Source organism: Amblyomma americanum, chromosome 6, assembly GCF_052857255.1.
Source record: "Amblyomma americanum isolate KBUSLIRL-KWMA chromosome 6, ASM5285725v1, whole genome shotgun sequence".
NCBI lineage: Eukaryota > Metazoa > Arthropoda > Arachnida > Ixodida > Ixodidae > Amblyomma > Amblyomma americanum.
The window spans coordinates 23,419,341-23,427,703 of record NC_135502.1 but is presented as its reverse complement, the minus strand read 5'-3'; the positions used below and the strand labels follow the sequence as shown (position 1 = coordinate 23,427,703).

The 8,363-nt window shown below is 49.1% G+C and overlaps 1 protein-coding gene across 1 annotated transcript in view; it reads right to left on the bottom strand.

Moving 5' to 3' along the window:
* The window catches only part of smog (G-protein coupled receptor 158 smog), a 183,561-nt gene extending 178,920 nt beyond the window's left edge, over nucleotides 1-4,641 (bottom strand). The window contains 1 exon segment of the mRNA XM_077628421.1: nucleotides 4,097-4,641. The gene's annotated coding sequence lies outside the window, so the exon portion shown is untranslated.
* Nucleotides 4,642-8,363: the final 3,722 nt, after the last annotated feature.

Below are 8,363 nucleotides of genomic sequence, written 5' to 3'. Positions count from 1 at the left end.
TCATGAGCGTATCTCAACAATACCCGTCTACTCAGAAGAAATGGAGCATTACTATCGTATGAGTTTCAGGCTGTTCTGAGGATAGTTTCACAATGCTGTTCTGTAGTTCTGAGCTTTAGTGGCTGTGACTGGCTGCATGACCTGCAGTGTCAAAAGAGCTCGCCGCCATTTTTCAGGCCTGTGTTTGTATTATACGTTGAAAGACGTGGATGGCCACTGCTATCATCCTGAAAAGACCGGCTCGAACCCTGTCACGTTACTGTGCTTTACTATCTTTAATTTATTACGCTCCACTCCGTAATTCATGAGTATGCGTAAAACACTTTTTCCAAGAAAGCACCGGAAAAGAAAGATTCTATTCACACTTATCTAACTCTAGCTCATGGCGAGCTGCTCCTTAGCAAGAAAAAATTGCCTAATTTTATCTTTCTACACGAAGGACCGGCCAAGAATAGATGAGACGTAGAGATGATGGCGATAATCACATTTTATTGGAGTCATCAGTAGACCACTCGCTTTTTCTGTGTTTTATTTCATAGGTAGTAGAGTTAGCTCCTATTAACACGTTTGAAACCATTCAAGATATTTCTGCCGGATTTCGCTATTTTAGTAAACGATAGCTGCATAGAACGCGGAAATTGAAGAACTCCATCACTTCAAAGTAACGTCATTTCGTACAACAGATTTAGACATTGTTTTCATTCCTTTTTGCTAAGGAAGCGCTGTTCAGATCGTCTAGTATTCGTGGCCGTATTTCTAGCGCCAATACGCAGATTCCGTTGTTTAAAATGTGAGTTTACAGACACTATGTACTGCTCCAGTGGCGCCTTCAATCACTATTTGTTTCCTAAATATAGTCAAGAGTTACAGTGGCCTAGAAATGATTATGCGAATGAAAGAAACCCTACCAGACTGGGTACTCGTTTCTAATTTAGTAATCAAGTCCACAAATCTGCAAGTAGTGCATTTGCTATTGAGTTTATTCCTGTTGAGTCATTGCCATCTTAGCGAATGCACAGAATCTCACTGCTCGTCATTGAACAGTTTTTAACACATGATTAAGACGTCTCTATTCTGTCTCCATTCTTTGCGTTACAAGCCGCCAGTTTGCCTTACGAGATAATAAAGAACGCATGGACAAGGATGATGATTGCGACTATAACATGGCTTTCAACGCCTGCTCCCAGAGGTAACAATGCTTGGCTGACCGTACTGAGGTTACGGCGATGTGACTGACCTGGCGACAGTACAGGACTCATAGCATTTAACTGGAAGCCGACTTGAGGATGTATTTTCAGTGCCGTTATTCGTAGAATGAGGAAATTGCAGAAATGTTCACATCCGGGCTGCGAGCGATGAATTTTCTTCCAGAAACAAGAGATCGGCAAGGTGCTTACGTATAGCCTTCATCAAATGCGTCCGGCCTTCAAAGTTCGCCGTTGGGCCTTGTTACGGCAACATTAAAGCTCGAGAGCTGTGCAGTGCTGAGGACGAAAGCTCTGCTCGCTTTACAGGTATTTGGAGCTCTATGGACGCTAAATGGCTCGACAGTGGCCCTGTTGGCTGGGCACTTCTTGGCTCTGCAATATCACAAAGAGTGCTGCCAGCAATGGATGAATGTGCAGTATTATCCAGTGCATGCCATTTCCATGCACGTGGCTGCGTGTTCACCGAAGAACAGCAGATCTGGGGACGACAGAATATACAGCCAGGATAGTAACGGCAGAAGTTAGGCAGCAGGATGCACTCCGGGATGTTACCATAAAGCTTCTAGCTCATCCATAACAAAGGACATTCGCAGTTGTGGAGGAACGTATAATATTACTCGATGAATGACATTTCTATGCACGTGGCTACATGTTCAGCGAAGAACAGCGAATGTATGGAAAGCAGAATATAGAGTGAGTATAGTAAAGACAGAAGTTAGGCAGCAGGAAGCCCTTTGAGGTGTTTTCATAAAAATTGCTACTAAAGCACAAAGGCCACTCTCAGCCGTGGTGGAACGTGTAGTATTACTCAGTAAATGCCATTTTCAGGCACGTGGCCACGCGTTTAGCGACGAGCAGCAGAACTGCTGAAGACAGAATGCAGAATGAGGTTAGTAAATACACGTGTTAGCCAGCAGGAAGCGCTCCGGAATGTTATCATAAACACACTAACACATCACGCGTAAACTGCTCCTCTGGCATGCAAATCAGTGCTGCGTAATTCCCGTAGCGTGGGTAAATAATTGCAGAATAAAACATGTTATTTGCATTTCGACAGCGGTGAGGCCCACTGAAACGTACTACGTCAAATTTGCTTAGATATTTTGAGGCTGGCTTTAGTCGTTCTTTCTGCTTTATTGCGCCTTTTGCATTCAGCTAAGGACGATTCAGTTTTTCTCCGGCTGTCAGCAAGCTAGTGTAGTCTAACTTAAATCTTTAACGTCCAGTATCGCGAATTCGGGACATAGCGTTTGCACGTCGTGCACTGGTTAGTAATTACTACATGGAGCTTGTACGCAAAGTTTGGCGTCAACAATTTTCCAGCAGCCAGCGCCTTTCGATCAAAACATTTAGTGTCACTGCGGGCAAGCTATGCGAAGAAAAAGGGGGCGCAAATGTGTAGCTTCTAGCCAGTGTCTAAAAGTTCCTGGTCTTTCATTTTCGGACTTTTGCGGTATGAACAGCAAGGCATCAATTGTTCGTAATTGACGACATAATGATTTTTCATATTTCAGCATCACTAGAACATATTTGCTATTGTATTTTGAAGGTGGGTGCTTTAGTCAGCTTATATATGAGGTAATGTTTCTTTTTCTCTGATTCCTTCATAATTTGGGCATTTCTTATGCATCTATTTAATTTATTTAAAGTTCCCTAAAGTCATAAGGCATTCTTAAATGGCTAACGCGCCTGGGGCTCGAATACTGAAAGATGTTTGTTTGCACAACAGCCGGCGAAAGGCTGACGCCTTGCCCGTCGTATACCTTGGACTACGATAATTGCGGAAGCGATGTGTGTCAACCACTCGTACAGGCACTGCCTGTTATGAGGTTTGAGAATTTGTCCGCGTATTCGCTTTGCAAGAGTCGTAGCTTCCACGATGTTAGGCAGGAAATGTTCCGGTGAATTACATTGGGAACACCTACCAGCACTGGAGAAGGCAGCAGCGCGTGTTGTCATCGAGGCTCTGTTATGCCGCACACATCCATTTGTTCTCAAATTGGGGGTCAGATTGCCAAAGCTTCTCTTATAAATGAACGTTTAAGGATTGGATGGGGGTTTGGTTTTGGGCTCGTCCTTCAAGGATTGTGCGGGCAACACAACCTTTTGTAATCCCCACTCAGAAGCAGCGATTGCGTCCTAAACAACTTCTGGTTATAGTCTTAAGACCTATAATTAAAATATGAGCCTCTTGTGCTACTTCTTCCTTTTTTCTTCGACATGAGCGATTTGGGGCGCAAACCGTTTGAAGCAAGTATCTGCTGTGCAATGCTACGGTTCACGCGTTGTCCGCGTGGCCAAGAAAAATTCATAAAAATGAGCAGTAAAGAAATGCCGACGCCGTGAAGACTTACTGCGTTAAGTGCATCGTCACAGCGCTTCGGATGTGTTCGGGCGATGGCTTGCCGCAATGCCGTGAGCGCACGTCGCAACCCTGGGCATTTTGCATTCACCTGGGCAACGAGTTTGGCATCTGAATGCTGTGACTCGATTCTAATTTTGAGCAGTTGCGCATCGTAAGACGTAACAGTCAGGAACGATAGCTGGCAGTGAAGAAAATTCAAGCTTCGGTTTCCTGTTTTTCTTTGTTTAGTTTGGGGCATGTATTTTTCTTCTCTGCTTCTTGTTTTTGCAGGCGCGGCTGAAAAAAAAAATTAGCTCCTTGTGCTTCTTGGGAAGTTCCATTAGACTGCACGCTACTGGCAGTCGTGCTGAATAATGACGCGGGACAAGGAGGAAAAAAAGAAGGGGCAAGCATGCAACTGTCTCGGCGCTTGTGCAGGCCGCTTCGCGCGATTGACAAAACGCGCGCATCCTGCATGTGTCGTACGTGTGTATGCTCGTGCGTGCCGAGGTGGCAGCCTCGGACAGGGCCGAACGCGACTCACCCTAGTAGCGCTGCTGCCGACGCGGGTAATCCGGGCTTTTGTTGGCGGCGGTGCCTGCGCTGTGGTCCGATGAAAGCGGCAGCAGCGGCGGCGGCGGCAGCAGGCCGACCCGGGCCGCGGCAGCGCAACGCCGAGGCGTGCGCTCCTGAGGCGCCCTGGGCATCGCGCCTCCTCGCGGCCCTCAGGAGGCGAGGGGTGGAACGGGGGGCCGCCCCGGGTCCCCGGCACGCGCTCACTCGCCCCCTTTCTCTCTTTCACTCTCTCCACTTGAGGTTCTCTAGGCGCGGCGGTGTGGGGTGCGCCGCACGGCGCCTCTCGGGGACCTCTCGGGATGATGGGGGCGGGAGAAGGGTAAAGGGAGGTGCGACACGGCAGTCCGGAAGAAGCAAAGCCCTCGCGCCACTGAGAGGAACTGCTACGGAGCCGAGGGATTCATCACTACGCCGCCGGTGGCACCGGGAGCGCTGCTACGACGCCGGCCCTGCGAAGGTCGTCCGGCGCCGAGGGTCGCCATGTTGGCCAGCGCTGAGGGAGCGCGTTGCACTGCGCAGACGCGCCGACGCTGCCGATTCCCGCTCCGTCTTCCGGTCCGCAAGCGCGCGCGCACTCCCCCCTCTCGGGCTCGCTGACGCTGCTACGCTGTTGTGCGCTCCGTGTGTATGTGCGCGTGCGTGCGTGCGTGCGGTGGTGGCGGTGGTGGCGGCGGGGCTGCGCACCCAGCGCTCGCGTCCAGCATCGACCGCTCGCCGCGCGAGCTGCGGCACGCTGCTAGTGCGCCACCTTCTTCGTGGACCGCGAGGCAGAAAAACAATAGCGGAAGGAAAGAGCTGAGGCATCGCGACCTGCAGTTCGCTCTCCCTTTCCCTTCGTCGGATGCTTGAAAAACGCGTTTCCGTCCCAGGCAGCCACAGCACTCGCCCTTTCGGCCCACTCTCCCCTCATCTTAGTTGAACCGCTCGCCACCTTTCAGCGGTGTTCCAACGCTCTCAGGTGTTGCCTTAAAAAGCTCCCCCTTTAAGCAGCTGAGAATTAATGGCCTTGTCAATTAAAGGTGAAACATGCGGTAGCAGCCTGGGTGCAGTGGCTTATATGTCCACCTGGGAAGAGCTCCAATCCTTTAATCACGTTGTGGAGATAGCAGTCATGCGGACAATGAAAACATGCGGCTGTCATCTACGCCAATCTTTCTCCTCTACCTTATTGGTGCAATTGTGCATGCATCAACGAAAGAACAGACTTTATATTCCTGGTTCTTCATGAACATCCGCTATTTATCTGGACCCCTGCGTTAAGGCCCTTTGTGAAGCCTCCTGCTCCGGCTGGAAGCGACCGGCGCTTTCTCTATTTGAATGTTGAAGGAACGTGGTGTATCCGTACAAGGGAAACAGCTGTTAACACATTGCGTTACAAGGTTCATTCCAGTATCATCAAGTAATTAACTGCGTGTCGCAGAGTATTACCTGACCTTTCACCCTTCCGCGTATACGTGAAATCAGCGAGGGAAACTCGGCGGATATTCATGAGGCATACTGAGTTATGCAGTGTGAGGCAAACTCTTGTGTAGGAGAATTTTTTTTTTGTTTTCCAGCAAAGCCAGTGACGCTGGGTACGAACGACCAGCTGATTTTGACAGCAGCATAGAGTACCACGGCCTTTCTTTTTCAGTCTTTTTCTACCGGCAAAGTCGCGCTTGCAGTTCTCTCAATTTTTTTTTTGTAGGCAAGGAGGGAGTTTTTTTATTTGCCAAATTCTTCTGTTACCTTTGTTTCGAATCTTTTCTTTTAGCAGCGGGTGTTGTTTTGCCGATATCATCTGGCAAAAGCTTAGTATAGTCACTAACAGGAGGTCCTGTTACAGCCTTGATCAATGGGATCTTCATTTGTATTCTTCGTAGAGAGAGCAAGACATACAAGCAGAGACACATATGCTGTTTATTGAAGAAGAAAAATTTCAGCCGGCATATGAATTGCCCTGTCTACTACAAGTGTTGGGGAGGAGATTTGAGAGGAAAATAGAGTAAAAGAAGCCGGCAGAAAAATGGAAATAAAAGAAAAAACGCGGGTGGTCATTAGATTGGGATGATTGTGCATAGATGGGTATTGTAAAAAGGTTTTAAAGTTAGTGAAAAAGTTCACTGTCCTGCAAGTGGGGAGCTATATGGTTCAGCGCAGCGCGAAAGCAAACCAATGGCGGGTACAAGAAGGTTAATCAGTCCAATGTCCTCCAGATGGGTTTATGTATGGATCACCTGTGTTTGAAAATAAACGTTAGCCTGTGGGGACCTGCCCTGCAGCACCCTGTGTTTGCTTTCCCGCGAGGCACCGTGCAGCAGCAGTCTCACCCCGAGGATGAACGCATTCCCTTGTCAGTTACATTAACTGGCAAGGGAGGGCGCCAGCGTCGCTGCGCGGGAGACTGCTGAAGCCCGCGCGCGGGAGATGGGGGGCTTCGGCTGGGATCGTCAGCGCGAGCGGACGTGTCGTTCGCGGCTCCGCTCTTCGCCGACGGGGCGAGGAAGCGACGGGCTCCCGTACTCGTCCCGTCCGGCCTTCGGAGTATATATCGCTTACCCTAGCGCGGGCGAACATTCGCTCGGAACCTTGCTGGTGAGTCGGACGACCTTGATTCATTAGCGTACCTTGTTGCTGTAGCAATAAATGCCTGTTTGTGTCAGCCAATGTGTCGTTCCTTTGTTCCCTCAGAGCAAGGCCCGCCGTGGTCGGCGAGCGCTCGGTAGCGTACGCGATCACGGGGTGGGGTCCGGGCGGCTTTGAACCGTGTCAGCCGCGATTGAGTGGGGAGAACGTACTTATGTCCCCAAGTGAACCCCACAATACTTAACCTTTATGTAATATCTGCCCACAATTAAACCTAGCAAGTGCAATAGTTAACTGTAGTTATGTAGAAGAAATAGGCAGAAAATGTTCAATTTCTGCAAAAGCGTACTAAAAAAACACTGTTCTCTGTGTGCCTATCCGCGGAAAGTTAGCATCATGATGCCGACTTCTGTTAGTACTTTACGATGCAGTATTCGCTGCATGCCAGAACTTTCAAAAGCCATCGTTGCCTCATGTATAACGCACTTATCCGCATAGCCTTCGCATTTATCCTTTCCTCACGTAATCCATTCCATTCCGGCACAGCCTCCGCAGCCTCAATCTTTCGTCCAGCTTGTTCGCGCGCGCGACACACACACACACACACACATACACACACACACACACACACACACACACACACACACACACACACACACACACACACACACACACACACACACACACACACACACACACACACACACACACACACACACACACACACACACACACACACACACACACACACACACACACACACACACACACACACACACACACACACACGCACGCACGCACGCACGCACGCACGCACGCACGCACGCACACACACACACACACACACACACACACACACACACACACACACACACACACACACACACACACACACACACACACACACACACACACACACACACACACACACACACACACACACACACACTAGAGTATTTCTGACTGAATTTCATTCCGAATGGCACAAGCCGTGTCACAATCTATGCACAGCGGCGAAAGAAAGAAAACATCATTGAATAGTGAAGCGCTGACCGAAGAAAAGGCGGAATTCATGATAAGGGAGCCTGCCGCAGTAGGAGGATGCCACCGTGCTTTGCTCCTGTGTTTTCGCGCGTCTGAAATGCAATTTCCCACTTACGCATTCCAATCAGAGAGGAGCGGGCACGTGTGCAGTGAACGAAGCAGCATTTGGAGTGCTCGAACTGTGCAATTGCACCGTCGGTGCCTCTAATTGGATCTACACGTTTCGGAATAAAACTTTTAACCAGACCGCCTGGCCCTGGGGGTTAGAGTGATGCCTTGCTCCCTTTTCTCGTTTGATTTTTTTTCTGTTCTCTTTGGAGTGGGCCTTTTTTTTTCTTTCGGGAGAGCCAGTTTGTTTGCTGGTTGAAACCAGCTGGCGAGAACTCCTGATTAGAGCCACCGCGAAAAAAGAACTAAGGAGTGTCCTGGAAGGCAGCTGGTTCGCTGTAATTGTGGAGGGGTAATAGCATTGCTTTGAGGGACATGAGCGCTTAGAATGCCCCCAAGCTAACATTCTATGTAAGCATGATAAGCAATGGGTAAGATGACATAGCAGGCCGTATCTTTCTTTACATATGAAGAAAGCCACTACTCAATGAAACCAGGCAAAGTACAGAGGTATACTT